At 38.7% G+C, this 18,793-nt stretch overlaps 1 protein-coding gene across 7 annotated transcripts in view; it reads left to right on the top strand.

The window, feature by feature from the left end:
• Positions 1 to 18,793, top strand: part of sema6bb (sema domain, transmembrane domain (TM), and cytoplasmic domain, (semaphorin) 6Bb) — a 150,518-nt gene that overhangs the window by 54,416 nt on the left and 77,309 nt on the right. The window contains exon 1 of one of the 7 annotated variants that reach the window (XM_077224160.1): positions 3,567 to 3,629. The exons of 5 other annotated variants lie outside the window; for them this stretch is intronic. The gene's annotated coding sequence lies outside the window, so the exon portion shown is untranslated. Of the gene's footprint in view, positions 1 to 3,566; positions 3,630 to 9,144; positions 9,189 to 18,793 lie in introns of those variants that run through there. One more of the 7 variants, XM_077224158.1, reaches the window with a different exon arrangement.

Below are 18,793 nucleotides of genomic sequence, written 5' to 3' on the forward strand. Positions count from 1 at the left end.
CAAAACATGGGAACCTGGAGCCATGAATTTTTTTTAAAAAGCCCCACATCATCACATTCCCTACACCATACTTAGAGATTGGCATGGGGCACTTTCCAGAAGATCATCTCTCAATGCAAATCATACCAGCTATGAGCCTAGCTGAAATAACACCATGCCAATCTCTAAGAATGGCGAAGGGAATGTGATGATGTGGGGCTTTTTTAATTCCAAAGGCCAAGGGAACTTTATCCTGATGCACAGTATCCTGGATCCATGAAATAACTGGCCTTTAACAATAAAAATCTCCCTGCCTCTATGGGAATTTTGGGAATTTAACATTGGGGTGTCCTGACTTACGCAACCTGTATTTTAAGGAAGAACATTTATTTATTTACGATACATTATTCATTCACAAAGAAAATTGGTGTCCTTAAAGGTTGGATTTTTCCTAATTTTTTAAATTAAGGCATTAAAATCAATTTCCAAAAGATGATTTTTTTATTCCTCTTTTTAGTCAACTTTAGCATGGGTGTGTTCACTTATACTATCCACTGTATTATTAAAGCTAAAAACATTCCTCAATCAGGAATAATTCAGTAAGTTATTTTCTCTTTTGGTTGATTCACATTAATGACAGAGCAGCAGTTACGTAGGTATATTAGGCTGCTGTTAGGGCTGGGGCGGTATGGATTTTTTCTAACCGCGGTTGAAAAGCAAGATATCCCCGCGGTATGGCGGTAAACCGCTTTAAATAGCCGATTTTGACCACTTTATTAAGTTTTGTTTTGTAGAAAGCCTTTCTTTAAATTAAATTTTGTTTTGTATAAATTGTAACCTTAATTTTAATGTCTGTTTCATTAACTAATTAACTGGAATTAAGAAATAAGAAGCAAATAGCAGACATATAATCAGGAGGACGTGGAAGCGCGGGTGCGATCTCTTGCGGGTGAACTGGAGCTCGTCTCAAATGAACCGAAACTCGGCGTAGGCTGGGCCTGAATGTCTACTTTTAAACAAAATTCAAAACGAAATGATAACATTTTAGTCTACAGTAGCCTAGTCAGGTAAGGTCAGGTTTGCCGATGTGCGTTATAGGCTATTTACTTATATATATTTATCCCTGTGCGCCGATCGGAGACGGAGTTCACTGCAGATGAACTGCTGATATTCTGGGGATACAACATAGTCAATATACTAGGGACTTTAGCCTTTAAATATCTTTGCTGCATTGGATCTAGAACAGCCAAGAGCTTTCTAGCCTCGCGATAGCAGCGCCTCGCATTGCTCATAGACCTTAAAACAGTCAGCGCCGCGGATGCGGTTTCGGAAATTGATCAAAAAACGTTGGTGCGGGTGGATGGCGGACAGATGATGAGTTTTGTGATGCGGTTGCGGATAAAATAATAATAGCCCATCCGCGCATCGCTAATACGAATGGAATGTTATTATGTGTCATGGAACATTGTGCTCCTCAACTCGTGAAAGATCGGATTTGCTCCATCTTTTGATGATAAGTTTTGTTTAGAAAACCTTGAATCCATGTAAGCCATTATATCATTAGACATAATCCATGTCATTAGAATCAATGAATCCATGTCATTAGACACAACGTGCACACATGTGCAGGCCAAGGTTATTTTTGTTATTTTTTTTGCGGTGATGACGGTGACGAGCTCAGACCCGCGGTTGGAGGCACGTGACCGCGGTATTGCGGTAATGTGGTAACCGTCCCAGCCCTAGCTGCTGTCACTTTAAGACCAAACGCACAGATCCATTATACTGATACACATCTGGTTTACACCCAGCTGTTTACTTTCACTTAAGACATAAACAGCTGTGTTTACATTAATACTCCACACGATGAACATTTTGTAATAATTTTGTGTGTATCTGACCATTCAAGTGCAATAAAATGTGAAAGAGAACTGATCGCATGCAGAGAGACGTGGCTTTCTGTGTACGCACTTGCGCTGTGTGTCAGTCAGCGCATGTACCGCATTGAGTTCTGTTGTTGCTTAATGTGCTTTTTAACTTCGAGGACATCCCAAAGTCGCGATCGCCTTCTGAGAGAGACAGCTTTCTGTGCACGCACTTTGGCAGTGTGCCAGTCAGTACTAGCACAGCACTGAGTTCTTTTTCAGGATATATCGGGCTTATAACTCTATTTAACATCAAGCACGTCCCGCTCTATATATTCTCATTCATGCATTTCATCACTCTGAAGTGTCTATAGGGCAATAGCAAAATCTCTTAATGACAGACATTTATACCATGGTATTGGTAACAATATATATCGTCATGCTCCCCAGGCCTAGTCCGTAGCTGTGACATTGTTAAATAATATTATTTGGAGTTATTGTAACTTTAACTTAATTTAATATGACATTAACAATTCTAAAGCCATTTTCCATTAATTTCCTCTTTGACTTATGTTTCATCCAGTTTCTGGATGGATTTCACTTGCATCCACATAATGAAATGACTCCACCGCCACACACACACACACACACACACACACACACACACACACACACACACACACACACACACACACACACACACACACACACACACTAAATCTAAGTGAAGCTAATAGAAGAAGAGGTTAAAAGAAGGAAAGATCCCCGGAGGAAAAAGTAACCTGAGTGTCACCACTGGCACTGTCTCAATTCACCTTATCTATTCTCTCAAATTAGGCTCATTATGTTATTTTTCTCTTGTTTTTTTTGTCTGCATATTATTTCATACAGATGACCTCAGTTTGTAATTTTCCTTCTGTTCTTTCCTCTTTTCACATTTCTTCTTTTCTCTTTCCTTTGCTCTCAATTCCCTTCCAAAACACACAAATTTACGTATAGGCTTTGTTTACACAGCAGATAAAACTGATTTATTTTTCATATCAGATCATTAGGACTGACAGTCTTTACTGCCATTTTGCAAGAAATCAAATCTGTTTTTGTTCAGACAGTGTAATCAATATCCAGTATATCTGCATTGATCGTCATAATAATGACTTCAGCTTAACTTGACACCAGGATACACGATAGAAGTTTTCATTGAGAAAAATGAGGACAGAAAAAAAAAAAAAATGTATTCTTTACTCGATTACATCATTTTCAGAATAAAAATTATATGTAATAATTTTTATAATTTACTGTATTTAAATGTCATTTTTATAATTTACTTTATTTATTAATATTTTTTTCAAACGAGTCAATCCCAGAATGTATCCGAAGGGATGTTTGTCTGATTTAGCTAGCTTTGTGGACAAATTTGTTGATTAAATATAGCCAGATATACCCACACACACACACATTGTGGCAGATTAGAGCAAATTTGCTGAAAACACTACTTTGTACAAGCTTTGAAAAACTGTCTAATTCAGACATCAGAGACAGCTTTATCTGTACTATTCTCCCAGTCTCCCATTACACACAAATGCATGAAACAAAACGGATTATCCAAATGTGGCGCCCGACACATATGCAAAAGGGCAACACTAAAGAACCTTCAGAAAGCATGTGCTGCATATTGATTAACATTTGATCCTTTTTGCTTTCATCTTCACTGTTCCCTAGGCTCTAATCCAACCCTCAAGACCTGTCTGTCTGCCTGCATTGACCCTCTTACTCTCTGCTCCTCCAGGGGTGAGGCCACATAAGAGCCCGGGGTGGTACCAGTCCGCCCAGATTGATTACTGGTCCACCTAGTGTCAGAATATACTAATGGTTTGGAAATAATGAAAAAACAAAGGAACTTTTGGTAGCTCAAATATCAGACTTTTTATTATATTAGAATGTATTGCATTGTATTATATTATACTATACATTATATTATATTAATTGTTATATTATATTAGTCATTAAGATTTTAAAAACAATAATATTGTAATATAAGTTTCTGTTATAATATATTTTACAATGTCATTTTCTCCTCTAATGACTACTGAAACACACACACACACACACACACACACACACACACACACACACACACACACACACACACACACACACACACACACACACACACACACACACACACACACACACACACACAAACTCTGTACAATCAGACAAAGATTTCTAGCCTTGTCATTGCTTTTCTCCGTGGACACCTTGGTATTTCTTGAACACATACTGTACCTTGTGCCCTTTGGGAACAACAGAAATAAGAACTAAGGAATTCTGGGAGGGATGATATAAAGGGCAGATGGATGATCTTGGCTCAGGGATGAGAGGAGTGAGCTGATAAATCCAATACTGGTGTCAGCAGGGGGAAGGCTGTAAAATATGTAGTGAAAGGAGGAGGAATGGGTGGAGGAGGAAAGAGAATTATGTTTGTAAAAATGCTCCGCTAGCACTGGGTGGAGGTGCTGGTCTCTCAGCCTGAGGCTGTCAGCAGGACCTTCGTAGGGATCATTGCTGTAATACGAGTACATATACTGAACACTAATGGTGTTTCTTTGACTGTGTGGACAGATTCGACACTGTGTCCTCCTAACCAAGTGTGACATGATAAAGTCACAAGCGATAGAAGTTCTTCCATGTCTAAAAAAGTTTGTGGTCCATAAGATTTGATTTCTTTTTTTGAAAGTAATTTAGATTTTTACTTAGCAATTACACATTCAATTAATCAAAAGTGACAGTAAAGATAAAAAAAAGATAGTAAATGTTTTTATTTTGAATTTTCTCAAATCTGAAAAAGGTATCACAGTTTCCACATAAGTATAAAGCCACACTTGTTATTAACATTGATACCAACAAGAAAAGTTTATTGAGCACCAAATTAGCATATTAGAATGATTTCTGAAGGATCATGTTACACTGAAGATTGGAATAGTGATGCTGAAAATTCCATTTTATGTACATTTGAAATGGTTAAAATGGTTAAATTTAAGTTGTAATATATTTCACAACATTACATTTTTGAATTTTTGATCAAATGCAGTCTTGGTGAGCATGAGACTTTTCCAAAATTAAAAAATCTTTTGTGTTTTTTTAGCCACCATGTCATTACTGAAAAGGATATTTTGTGAAGAAAATGTTGTGATATAATGTGTTATGTTTTTATAAAGGCATTACAAATGGCTACTTCTTGAGGTCAGTTCGAAATTCAAGCAGTGATAAAAGTGAATTAGATTGTTGAAAAACGCAACTGCACACTACTGTCTTAAATTGCCATTTTTCAATGAATATGACAGAGCGTTGCAGAAAAAGTAAAAAAAAAATCATCAACTTTTAGTTACGTGACAAGTGTAATTTAACTGTACACCCTTGCCTCTACATCTTTGTGACACACCATCTCCACTTGCAGCGTTCTCTGTCATAACGTAACCTGTAGTGTCTAAGCGACCTTAAAGTGCACTTTCTCAGTCTTCCTGCCTCATTTTCTCTCTCTCTCTCTGCTAGGTCATGTTTTGGTTTTTGTGTTGAAGGAAGGTGCTTGGAATTGTTCCCCATAAAAGTAATAGAATAGTTCTCTCCTGCTCTGCAAACAGTTTCCACGGCAACAGCTGGGAGGGGGTAGGTTGGGGGGGGGGGGGGGGGGCTGCTTTATGAAAAACTGCAGTGCCATAGAAAGTATTCATCTTATGTTTTGTATCAGCAGTGATAGTGCAGACAGACAGACACACACACACACGTGAAATGAGGCAGCACAGGTCGTGACGCAGCTCGGAAACAGCATGCATCTGTGAATTCATTGCGTCCATGATGGATGTTTGTCATCACGATTCACCTGACCCAACACTCTGAGAGTGAAATGTCTGACACTGATAACCAATCTCATTATTATTTCCACCGGTAATAACGATCATCCATCACCCAACGAGACTTTGATTGGTGCCGTGTAACGAGAGGTGGAAACGGTGGAGAGGAATTCTGTGACATTTCCGTAATCACTCAATGGAATCTTTTATTATCTCGGACCATCAATTCCTCCAGGACGCCTCGACCGCACGGTCCATTTCACCAACATATGAGATTTTCTATCAGTCAACTTCCCCCGTTATTGATCCTGCACAGATTACTGCCAAAAGTCTCAATCAAAAGCCTAATTTCTTACCGTTCCACCCCTCCACGCTTGAACTGACTGTGAACGAGTACATTTATAAACAACAAACAGCATGTCACACGCATACTTTTAACAGCGCAGCAGTCTGGTATTTCTTTCCAGTACAGTGACATAGTATCTCGTAGTGTATGTGTGTGTAATTCTATCCACACAGCGTACTACCTACGGGAGATCGGGGTTGAGGGGGGATTGAGGGGCTATATTTAGCTGACCTGGGTGCCCGTGAACACAGGGTGGTGGGCAGGGAGACAGGTGCAGACCTACCATTATGGAAGAATAGAAAGCCCCTGCGGACACAGGACAGAGCTCTAGTTGATCGGAATAAACCATGTGTGTGTATATATATATATATATATATATATATATATATATATATATATAACAGTGTTTTTAGAAAATATATGCATTATAAATTATTTAATACATATATTATGTATTATGTTTTTTGTATATTAATGTGTATATATATGTATGAGTGTGCATAAAGAGACCAATGAGGAGGTGGAACTAACCGTTATGTATGGTAAAACTGATCAACTTTGAAAACAATTTTACGCTTTTCCCTAATTTAATATGAATGTAAATGTGTGTGCGCCTCTTCTCATAGTTAGAATTTGTAGCCTACCAAATCAAACCTTTTCTATTTGTTTGTATCTCCTGGGCCTGCTGTGGCCTGGTTGTACAGTGTGCTTACAGAAAAGGGTAATGTATAATAGATAATAGAAAGAACAAGAGTGGGAGCGTGAGAGAGAGAAAGCTATTCATAAAGAACCTGTCCCTCAATTATCAGAACCTCAAAACAAAACTCCATCCCCTTCCCTGGCCCTTCCTATATCTACACACACACATACTTGTGCTTTCAGCATTATGGGCATTTGCTCGCCTGTGCTTTTTGAAAGCTGTGAGTGACACTAACTATAGGCTGTGCCTTTCACTGCAGGTCTGGTTGTTTAAGAGTGGAACAGACAGCTTGTCACCAGGTCGTCATAGTGACAGCGACCTCACCGCCACTAACCGGCAGCCTGCCAGTGCGTGTGTGTGTGTGTGTGTGACTTGACCGTACGAGAGGCCCACTCTCCGCTTCGATGCCTGTGTGCCGAGAAAGCAGATATGTCCTGATTACTCTTACACGTTTGGCCTTGTAATAAAGCACGTCGCTAAAATTGGCTTTCAGATGCCTTTTAAAGGCTTCTGGAAACGCTGTTTGGATTTCATATAGAAAATGCCACAGTTTTTAAATTTTGCGGCATTCGGTTCATAATTCTTGCGTGCATGCCTGCTGTGCTGGCAAAGATCACCGGGAGACTAATGGCACAGTCAAAATACAACCTGCACAACTCTGTTAGAAAGCAAATTCATCACGGTTTGTAGCAATGGAACATTTGTTTTTGCTAGGTTAAGGCGGGGAGTTAAAGAGAAAGCTCACCAAAAAAAAAAATCAAAATCAAAATTCAGTTCAATAATAACCGTTTTTTTTCTATGTATCACAATGTTGTGCACCTTTTTTCATTAAGAGAAATGGAAGTATCTGTCAAATTCCATTCACTCAAGCTTAAACCAATATAAACCTCTTTGAGAGCCGTGGATGAAGAATTTCAGCGAAGACAGATTTGACATTAGTAGAACTCAGCAGTCAGGTTGCGCAAAGTAAAGAGCATGTTAATTTTTTCTGTAGGGGAATTGATTTTTAACTCATATAACTTATAAACCATCAAAGACAGACCTACCCTGAGGTTTGAAGTTTGTTTTTCCATATTCTCTAAGAAAAGTCTGTAAATATTAAGACATTTTTTGTATTGATTTATGATTTTTCAAAGGTGTTTTGTATTGTATTTTGAAGGAAATGTCTGTAAACTTTACGAGTAATGTCCTGGCAGAAAATTACCAGTATCTTTTCCGTTTTTCTACAGATTTTTTTCTTACAGTGTAGATTTTTATCTAATTACATTATTTGCAGTGCTTCATGGGATTGCAGTTAATTCCCTCAATAAATTAGTACTTTTTTGGGGTCTGATTTTCAAATAATTTTTATGCTTTAAATTGAATTTAGTTTTTTAATGTGGGGATATACCAGAGAGTTGGTTGGCTTATTTGTTGTCTTTTTTTTTAATCCCTGTGGATGAAATGAATGGGTAAAATAGCTATGGAACCAAGGTGGTTTAGAAAACGCTGGAACTGGTGTGCTCTAATGTCAGTGTCCATGTAACAGGTTCTACTCGCCTCGCTCTGATCAGGATTCGAGTCCAGGTCTTTGGCATGGGAGGCGGGCGTGCTAACAAGGACTCTAAAGACCACAGCCATAGCATCAGTCGCTAGATCACCTTTTGAGGCCAGGGGAGTGAGGTTTACAAGCACATCTCTTACCGGCCTTCGTCAGTTACATCCACCACTATTTGCTTTGTGTTTTTGGGAGCTGCGTCAATTTTCTGCCCAATAGTGTTCCATATGTAGAGCGGGAATTATGAGGCAATTATGACAGAATTTAAATTTTTTGATGAACTAGCCTATCACTTAAACGTACATCCTCGAGCAAAATCATAGTCATTCCGGTGGGTGATTTTAAAGACCCCTCCACCTCCTTACAAATAGTCATGCGCACACGGACTCGCATTCAATCAAACCCAAACAGGTCCCTCTGGGAAGCCACCATATGAGGCATTAGTGTAATTTGAGATTATGAGGTGGACCGGAGGTTTAGTGATTTTATCGGAGGCTCCATTTCAGCCATGGAGCCAAGGTCAGATTCGCAGCGAGGGGACGGGGAAGAGGGGGAGTGCTGGTGCATGATGGGAAGGGGCCCATTGGGGCCTGTGTGTGTGCATATGATAGGGGTGAAAAGGAGCTTCAGGCGGAGAAATGAGGAGATTGAAGGTGGAGATTGTGCATATCGTGGATGGAGAGAGCGCTAAAGGAGAGGAGGAGGAGGTCAGCGGCAGATGAAAGAAGTGAGAGTGGGAAAGTTTGGAAGGGTTATTATCTCAGGATGTGATGAGAGATGGAAGAAGTCAGCATTTGGCACGTAGGCCAGTCGGGCACAGGCCAATTTAATCTACGATAGATGCTCCTTGACTCACTCGCCGCAAGATAGAGGAGAAGGATGTCGCAGGAGTCAAGAATAGAAAAGAATTCTGGTGAGTGGATAGAAATCACAGCTGATTTCTTTAACTTCACACTGCATGATTATGATAAGTGGGCCTTTTAACAGCCTAAACCTCTGTCATGCATTACAAATCTCTCAAAATTTGTTTAAAACTCAGACTTTTTAAGTGATTGGTTCGAAAGCCCTTAAATTCCCCTCTGAGGCATGATGGTACGTTCAGAAAGGAAATCTGAAGTGCACTCAAGTATCGGTACAAATTAGCGTCCCGCTGTGTACAAACTACCTAGAGTGTTGACAAAGAGACACGCTGAGGTAGTAGTTTCAAATCTGTCTATATTAGAGCGAGACGAGAAAGAAGGCAGAGATAAATGCTTATCCGTGGACTTCACTATTTTTCTTTCGTGCATTGTTACATTTTTCACGGATATCAGGCAGCCGATCTGGTTGTTTCTGTTAACAGTCCACTGGTGTGGAGTGAGCGGAGCTGAGCAGGCATTTTCAATTCACACTCTATGGGTGGCGAGTATTGTATTAAACTCTTGTTGATTGACAGCGGATTAAAAAAAACCCTGATTGACAGGTTGATTAAAAAACTATGCAAATTCATGTCTCAAAAAATAATTCTCCTAGCCCAGTCGAGCCAGTAGTTCAGATTTTTACTTGCTCCCGCAAACATTTACATTTGTAAATGTTTATAATATATTGTATTATTTATATTTTATATATATATTTTGTGGAGATATTTATATTTGTACACTAAATTTTCAAAGTTTTTTGTTCCATAAAATTATTATTTTCTTTAAAAAAAAATTAGAATATAAAAGTTTCTAGAAATATATTTTTAAAAAATCACATTTGTATCAACGTTTTTGTTCGATACTATTATTATTGATCAATTTTTATTTTTATAAAAAAAATTCTAGATAATTAAATTTCTTGAAATATTGATTTTTTTAAATTAAATTTAAAAAGTTTTCTTACGTTTTTGGCTCTAAATGAAAATATATTTCATGGTTTAATTAAGAAGTTAAAGCAATTTACATATTTTTTTGTTTGTTTTGCAGCTAGGTTGTGGATGGATTGTTTTCTGTACCAGTGGGCAGGAATCTCTGAGTCTTGGTTTTACCTAAACACACATCTCATATTCACATCTCAGCTGCGGCACGACTACAGCGCTCACACTGCCACGCATCACGTCTGTATCTGAGAGAGACTCATACCGGCACCTCACATTAATCTATTCACTCAGAGAAAGACAGAGAAAGAAAGAAACAGAGCGGCCCATTTATCTCCTCGTTCCTCAGAGTCACCGGCCTCATCTCCATCTGTCATTTAGAGGTGGAAGGGATTGCCTTTGAGCATCTCACATGCCTGATACTCGCGGGTGTGTGTTGCGGAACTGAACACCATCCCTGATGTTTTATTCCTTTTAATTATATTCATGCTCTTCCAGTACTCCCTCATCGAATGAAACTTTGAGCAGAGCTTTAGTGAGCCTCCGCCACAGATGCTTTCCAGATGGATTGTTTGGCTTGTGGTGAAAGTTACTTGCCTTCATTATCATCATCACCTTCACAGTCATCATTACAATTACTATCCTCTTCCTCATGAATTCCTAGTCCTTATTGAGCCATCGTAGGAACATTGCTAGAATGATAATTAGCAGTCGCCAGCTCATGAATATTTAATTAAAGCTGGTTCTCTGAGCCAGTGAGTGGGCCTTGTGTTCAGTGCCTAATTAATTAAACATCAGAGTTTCTGAAGACTTTTGATTAAAGATACAGAGGAAATATAATGATCAATAGAAAACTTTTTAAATAAGAGGAAGAGCAGTACAGAAGCGTTTGCATTTTGCAAAGCATTTTGTTGGTAAGGGTTTGAGTTTCACAGAGTGACTTTATTGGCACTATGGGAGTTCTTTGGGTCAGAGGTCAGGTGTCATCCAAGTAGGTATAAAAGCGATCCTTTAGCATTCCCGTTTATCTCATTGCCTGTACATTAGCTTTTGAATGGCAAAACTTTTGAACGTCTGTGGAGAAAGACTAACTAGAACATGTTGACAGGTTTTCTAGTATGTGCGTTCTTGAGTGACTGTCTTTAAACCTGTCCCCCAGAGGTGATGTCAGTCACGCTAACCCTACTAAATAATGTTAACTAACTCCGTCAGGCTGAAAAAGGGCCTCCAGATACCTCCTTGAAGCCAAGCCACAGTCCTTGACGCCTTGAGATATAAGCTCAGCTCTGTTTGATTTGCAAATCCTGGCAACTCGCTGACAGACGGGAGAATATTTACTCCTCTTTGCCTGTGTTTAAACATTCCGGGCACGGCAAGCTCAGAGCTCGTGTTAAACATTAATCAGATTTATTCAATTGCCATTTGTAATTATCATGATCTCTGATTAGACTTGTAAATGATGTCTCTGAGACCACGATGGAGCTACTCCAGGCTTTGGAGTTTGGCTGCAGGTGGGATTATTCTTATGGATTATAGAGGAGACGAGGGGAAAAGAGTGAAAAGGAGGGGTAAGATAAGTACACTGAGACGTGTGTGTGTGTGTGTGTGTGTGTGTGTGTGTGTGTGTGTGTGTGTGTGTGTGTGTGTGTGTGTGTGTGTGTGTGTGTGTGTCGGTGAAGAATGAGATAATAGAGGGAGAAAAGCACTTACAATTAGCCAAGCACAGCAGAATGTGCCCTCAAGTACCTAAGATCCACAGACCACATTTCCATGTACTTTAGTGATTTGCTTTGTTACAGAGAATATAAATCATGGGACTTAGTGAGTATAAGATAAAAAAGAGAGCAGTAAAGATGGTATTACCATGGCACTTTGATATTTCAATACCAATAGTTGTAATAATTTATTTAATTTTGTTATTTATACTGGATCATGTTTGTTTCAGTTAACGGCTGATGTGAATTTCACACTATAGTAAAATACTCTCCTGCGGTATTTTGTAGTTCAATACTGTTTTTTACTGTGGTTTTTTAAAGCACCAAAAAGCTCATCCATCCATCATAACAGTAATCTATATACTCCAGGGGGTTAATAAAGGCATTCTGAAGTGAAGTGATGCATTTTTGTAAGAAAAATATCCATATTTATAACTTTATAAATTATAATCACTGGCTTCCAGTAAAGACCAAACGGCGTCTAGTTCCGGTGGAAGAGTGACCTCTGACCCAACGCATGATGAATTGAAGAACGTGGAAGCGCAGAGGATAGAGAAAAACAAAACACTGGTCAAGAATTAGAAGTCTAAAATGAACATTTTTAAAGAGAAATGTCAGAGGAGCTTGAGTTTGAAGGCTAACTCTTTAAAAGCCCTGACCTGAATCTAGGGCGAATCAGGTGATGAGTGCAGTCCAATTTCCAAACAAATGAATCTCCTCAAATCACTCTTATTATTGTTTTTGTAAATCAAAAACAGACAACACTATCAATGTAGTCCAATAAATGCAGTCTTATGAGGTGGATGAATCAAAACCATCCAATGACTGGTGTCATCCATTTCCTGACTGAATGACTCTTATGATTCACTTCTCTAAAACACAGAAGAAACAACATGAAGGTGAGTAAATAATGACAGAATAATTTTTTTGCACTTCAAGTGATTATTGAAATTATCTCATCATTTTGACAATGGCATCGGCAATGTTTCTTCCTCATAAGTACTAAAAGAATTGGCAATAAAACGTATGATTCCCATTCTTAATATCATGGTACTTTTTTCTAATGGAACCATGCTCTACATTCTGTGAACTCTAGTTTTTCCATTAACCAGGATTCTATGATCTCTTTGCCCTCATCATTTCAGACCACTGACATGAAGACCTGATTATAATCATAAGGCCAAATCATCCCACACAGCCTTCATTAGCGTGAACCTCTTCTCAGAGCGAGGAATCTTCCTTACACTGCCTTTTTTCCCTCTGCTGTAGCTGGTCTTCATCTCTTATATCATCTCACTGTGTTGCTGAGGAGGATGGTGTGAGAAAGTGTTGAGTCAGGACAAATTATTTGTCATATTTAGCAGCAGAGATGGAGAGGCTGGCACTCTGTGAAGAATGTGGAGTCCTAGTTTTTCCGAGTATCTGAGAAGCAATAAAAGGGGGAGCAGCCTTAAAAGAATCTATGGACAGAAGAACTGGTTTCTGTGAGTAAGCACTTAAGAGGAATGGCTACTGACAGCTTTCAGATCTCACCAAGGGTGAAGTTTGGGTTTGAAACTTGATAGTTATATATTGCAAAGAAACAGGAGACTTAAACCAGGGTTGATTTCTTTCATCAGTTGCATTTTTTTTGTTTTAATCATAAACCTCAGTACATTTTGTAGGATTGATTCCAAAAAGAATTTTCGAAAGGGCATGCTTTGTTTACATACCAAATATTATTATTTGAAAGTTATTATTAACATTATAATTTTAAGCACACTTCAGTTGTTTTATGATCTGTAATCATTAAGCATCAGCATACATTTCCTGCCTCTCTCAATAGTGTTAAATTATATAGTTACTGCTCTGTTCTGCCAAGAAAAAAACAGAGAAACAAACACTTGAAGCTAACACATAATTAGCATAGATGCTGTGTGCTTCCTGCAGCTATCTTTATCAAAAGAGTCTCCTGCCTCATTGATTGCTTTCATCCAGCCAGACTGAGGTTTTCATCTATGAGCCAAGTATAAATGGTGAAATTAACTAATGTACATCAAGAAGCATAGCCTATTTGTGAGCCTGGATATCTTTTAGACTAGTCTAGACTAAACTATATTTAGGCCCACATGATTAAACCTCTGAGACCTCAAAGAACTGGCTCATCTTGATGGGACAGTAATATTTGCTTGCTTTGGCTCAAATTGTGGCAAATGAGTCAGTGTGTTTTGGAACAGACTGGATGGTTATTGTTCATTGTCTTCAACAAGATTCAGCAGGAAAATCTTGTCGTAATACACTGATAAAAATGGTGGGGGATCTCCTGTTGCCATAGCGCCCAGTAGCTGTGTGGATGCCTTAAGCTTGACGTAAAGACAGAGAGAGATGGAAAAACTCAGTTGCACAGTTAGTTACACAGTTATGCTGCCTTGGGTCTGAAATTGTATCTGTCCGCAGAGGCAGTGACACTGAGGGAGATATTCACTGGTCGTGACCTGACTCCTGGAGTTTCAATCTTATCTGCTGGTTTGAAAAATTGATCAACGTGATTTAGCCAGGTTGGACATGGGATCAGCCTAGCAAGAGCTGAAATTGTGGCTTAAACAGCATTTTCATCAACATGTAATTTCCTTCTGATTTTAGGGGTTTGCGTTGATGGCTATAATTAGGGCTGGGCAAAGGTTGTTCAAGGGCCAACAAAGGATGTTGATCTAGGAATCTGTCCAACTTTGCTAAATCACGTTGATGTCAAAAAAATGTGTTCATTTTTTTGTTTGTTTGTTCATTTCTGTTAGCAGCAAGGCCTTCTAAATGCTTCTGTACTCTTAAATGTTGACTAAATTTACAATTAGCAGATATATGCATTTAAAATTGTAGTAAAATTGATGCAAAAATAATGATGACCCATTATGGAAAAGGCAGATTTTTGTCCAATTAGATGCTCTTTGTAATCCTACCGTAATTCTCAACCTTTTTTGACACAGTGACCCATTGTCAAACACAGTATTTGGAAGAACCCCATTTTGTCAAAAATATTTTCTCTGGGATTTCTGCTGTAATTATGACAACGCTGCGTGTTTTCAAACTTTTTATTAACAGAAACTGGGCGTTGATATTCAATTTATTAAATACACTTCATTTGTGATTCTTTAAAGTAACACCAGGTAACTTTTCAACCTTCATAATATATTTCAAAGTCTCTTGTGATGGTACATCGACTTACAATAGGTTGAATGACACGTCTGCCATAGCCTGACGGGGTCTGTAGCGTTTTTAATCGTACTATTAAACTTCAGGTTTCGGGTAGTAACCGGCGAACAAAGAGAACTACAAAACTCGACTGCTTTACGGCATATACGTCACTTCCACCTCCACCCCCACTTCCTTAAAATCGCAGGGCTGTCAAGTAAGTGTCACGCATTGAGCGTGACAGTCACTCATTTCGGTCTTTTGTCACGCTCTCCCGCCACACATTGTATTTCTCACGCTGAAAAACTATTTGTAATATATTTAATATGCCCCAGCGCCCAAAACTCATGCCGCTCACACTGTGGAACAGGCATGAATTCAAGCGCGTCTCCTCTGGTGTTGTTCGTCTGGTGTTGTTAGCCAATCAGAAAATAGCACAATTGTATCTGGGTAACATTTAACGCAACAACCAATGACACCCCGTAGTCTGGGGTGTTTTTTTGTCTGCCTGACTATGTTACGGAAGCTATCTTATCCTCCGTTTATCTTCATGAATCAGGTAATGATTATTTGTCTAGCCTCAAGCTATAATGCAAATCGATTTGTAAAATTTGCAGATTTATTTATGGTAGCTTTATATTATAAAATTGACGATATATGGTTATTATCTACCACTCAAACATTGCATTGAAGTATCATATAGATTCAGTAAAACGGTAACCAATAGACTAGGCTACTATTATGACACTGGCTTGTAAACGTGATCATTAGAATCAAAAATTAGAAAAAAAATAAAACCCATGAAATTATATTCATATGACATGCTGAAATATATGCCACTGTACCTGGGATGAAGACATTTCACGCGCGACGCAAGCAGAACACCTGCATGTGACCTCCTCCTACAGTGTTCAGGGCTGTCATGGTTGTCAACAAATGCACGATGACAGAGTTTACGACAGTAGTAGAGGACAATACTGTTTCCCAACTGTAGGGGGACCCCGAGAGCAAAAGTTACCTGGTATTACTTTAAGTTTTAAGATTTTGATTCTGTATGTTTTTCAATAAAAATAATAGTTATTGAGCTTTAACATAAGGCAGCGGCTATTTGCGATATATGCTATTTACACAGTGTAAATATAATCTATTGCTATTTTAACTATGTAAAAATAAAGTAGCATTATTTTCTTTGCGATAAGGGTAATGGTTAGATGCTATTTATACTTTCAAATAGTGGCAGATGCTATTTACACCTCAGTGTTGTTGTACATTAAACGGTATGCAATAATAACAGTGTATTATATATAATTATTATATTTATTAAAATTATTGAATCGATGGTGCCTTTTTGGGACAATAAAGCCCTCCCTACACTTTCCCCTAACAGTAACTGATTTTTATTAAACACAACTGACTTTATTATTAAACACAAGTTAGACACTTTATTTTCACTTTTCGAATGTGTTCTCTTTAATTGAAAATAAAAGCCTTTCTCATCTGATATGTTATGGGGAAAAGGGAGTAGAGCGAGTTCGACAAAAGGCGGATTCAAACTCGCGTCGATTTGCGTCAACCTTCTGCCACGGATCTTACCCCTATTCGCTACTGCTGACAATTTAGCATCTTCCGTAATTTTGACTGGGCCAACTAGACGTCATTGGGCGGAGTTAATGTAAATAGTCTCTGCCAACAAGACAGGCTATTTGCACTTAGTGTAAATAGACACTCGTTTTACATTAACTAAATCCTAATTGTTTTTTAAAAAGGGACAAGTGCTTTGACATGTCCCATCTAGGAAATATGTCAAGACGAAATATTTCACGGAGTCAATTTTACCTTTTATTTTATTTTATCCTTTTCCTGAACATATTAATTTATTTTACAGAATAATTCAGTTTAGTCCTAATAAATTATCATTTTATGTACATAACTGTAAAAATGTATGCTTTCCATTAGCCATAAAACAAAGGGCATTCAATTGCATTAGCTCTCTTCTATGCTCCTGCTTTTTGAGTTTGTACATGCAGACAGGGGAAGAGAGCGAGAGGGAAAGATATACTTGAGGCTAATGAAGGTTTGGAGAAGCCTGTCCTTATCTTCTCACGAGCAAAATTGTTTCTGTGTGAGAGGGTGAGAGAGGCATCATTACAACCCAGTGTCCAGTCCATCGAGCCCTCCATTTATCTTTCATGTTCCCTTATCTCTTTTATTCTCCTCTCTTTATCTCCCTGTCTTTTTACTCTATCTCCAAAAATTAATTTATGACCTACTCAACTCTTTCTCTCTCTAAAGGGTCTCGTGTCTTCCTCTCATGTTAAAGCTTTCTGGGTTTAAAAAGAGTCCATTATTTGTTCCCTGTAGTCCACGGCAGAGGCCTTCAGATAGCGGCCAATTGAGTAACTGCGCTCTTAAACCCCACACAAACACGGCTGGATCTGCCCGGCTCTACCTCGGCCATTTACCAGCGTACCTTTCAGAGAGGATAACATGGAATATAAACAAATGGGAGAGATATTCACATCTTTTATTAGACTGGGCTTTTTATCCCCCACATTGATTCATTTCTGTGGCTATGGTTGTGTTTTCCTCGTAGCACATGGACACAGGGAAGAACATCTCCAAAATGTCAATATACAAGTCTGTGAGCTTGTTTGATCGATTGTGCTTACTTGGCCTTGTGCAAAGCTTTGGCTTAATTGGCATGAATTTGAAAAACATGTCTTCTATCTGCATTTAAACCGGTGTCACCGGTGCCATTAACGAAGACAGCCATGAAATGCTCTCGATCACTCTGTTCCTGTGTTTATCGAGCGACTGTAGTTTTTATTTTTTGTTTCTGACAGTTGGACGAGTGCAGTCTCGTTTGTGCATTCCAAACAAAACAGTACTGTGAGTTTTAAAGGGATTTGAAAGGAATTTAAAGATTCTGGTTGTGATTCTTATACTTTTTAGGAAAAACTATTTGGGCGGGGGAAAGCAATTCCATTGCCAAATGATGATGAAATCAGTTCGACAACACTGGTCTTCCTGTATGGTTTGATTCACCAAAAAGAGCCGGTTCATTAGCCTAGAAATCTAGATGCACCCTATAGCAGCAGCAAAAATTATTTTGCAGCCAGTTTGGTCTAGCAACTCTCCATTGGCTTTTTAGCTGGAAAAACCAAACTCTGGTCCAGCCAATCGCATTGTGTATAGAGTTGGTGGGCGGGCTTAACATATTGACGGCAGAGTTGTGACTGTTCTGCGTGATTTCGGGAGCAGCTTGGGGTTAGGTGTCTTGCTCATGAACACCTCGACACGTGGTCAGGTGGAACCAGGGATCAAACCACCAACCTTTCGGTTTGTAGACAACCTACATGAACCACTGAGCCACTGCCGCCCCTATAGTCAATAGCCTTGAGTGGGTTCCCACATTGATGACACATATCCTTTTACAGTAAAAAACATGTCGGTGGTGTGGTAGTCGTGGCCAAGGACAGGTAGTGGACAGATGAAAAGGTTTATTTTCTTCCAACAAAAGAACAAAAAAACAAACAAAAAAACAAAAAAAACATGAAGATCATTTCCTAACCAAGTCCATACAAAAATCAATGACTTAAGATGAAAGTTGACTGAAACGAACGGAACGTAAACGGGCCCAAAAAATAAATAAATCTCCCCTGTTAACAACAAAACAAAAACACTTAGATCAGCAGGTCATGATGTTACTGTGGCTGGACAACTTTGACAAACCTCTGCTCTTCCCAACACTGCTATAAATACCCATTTAGCCTCTACCAAACAGAAATAGAGGTAATT

The sequence above is a fragment of the Siphateles boraxobius genome, unplaced genomic scaffold (assembly GCF_051911475.1).
Source record: "Siphateles boraxobius isolate OS27281-9 unplaced genomic scaffold, OSU_SipBor_1 9, whole genome shotgun sequence".
NCBI classification, from domain to species: domain Eukaryota; kingdom Metazoa; phylum Chordata; class Actinopteri; order Cypriniformes; family Leuciscidae; genus Siphateles; species Siphateles boraxobius.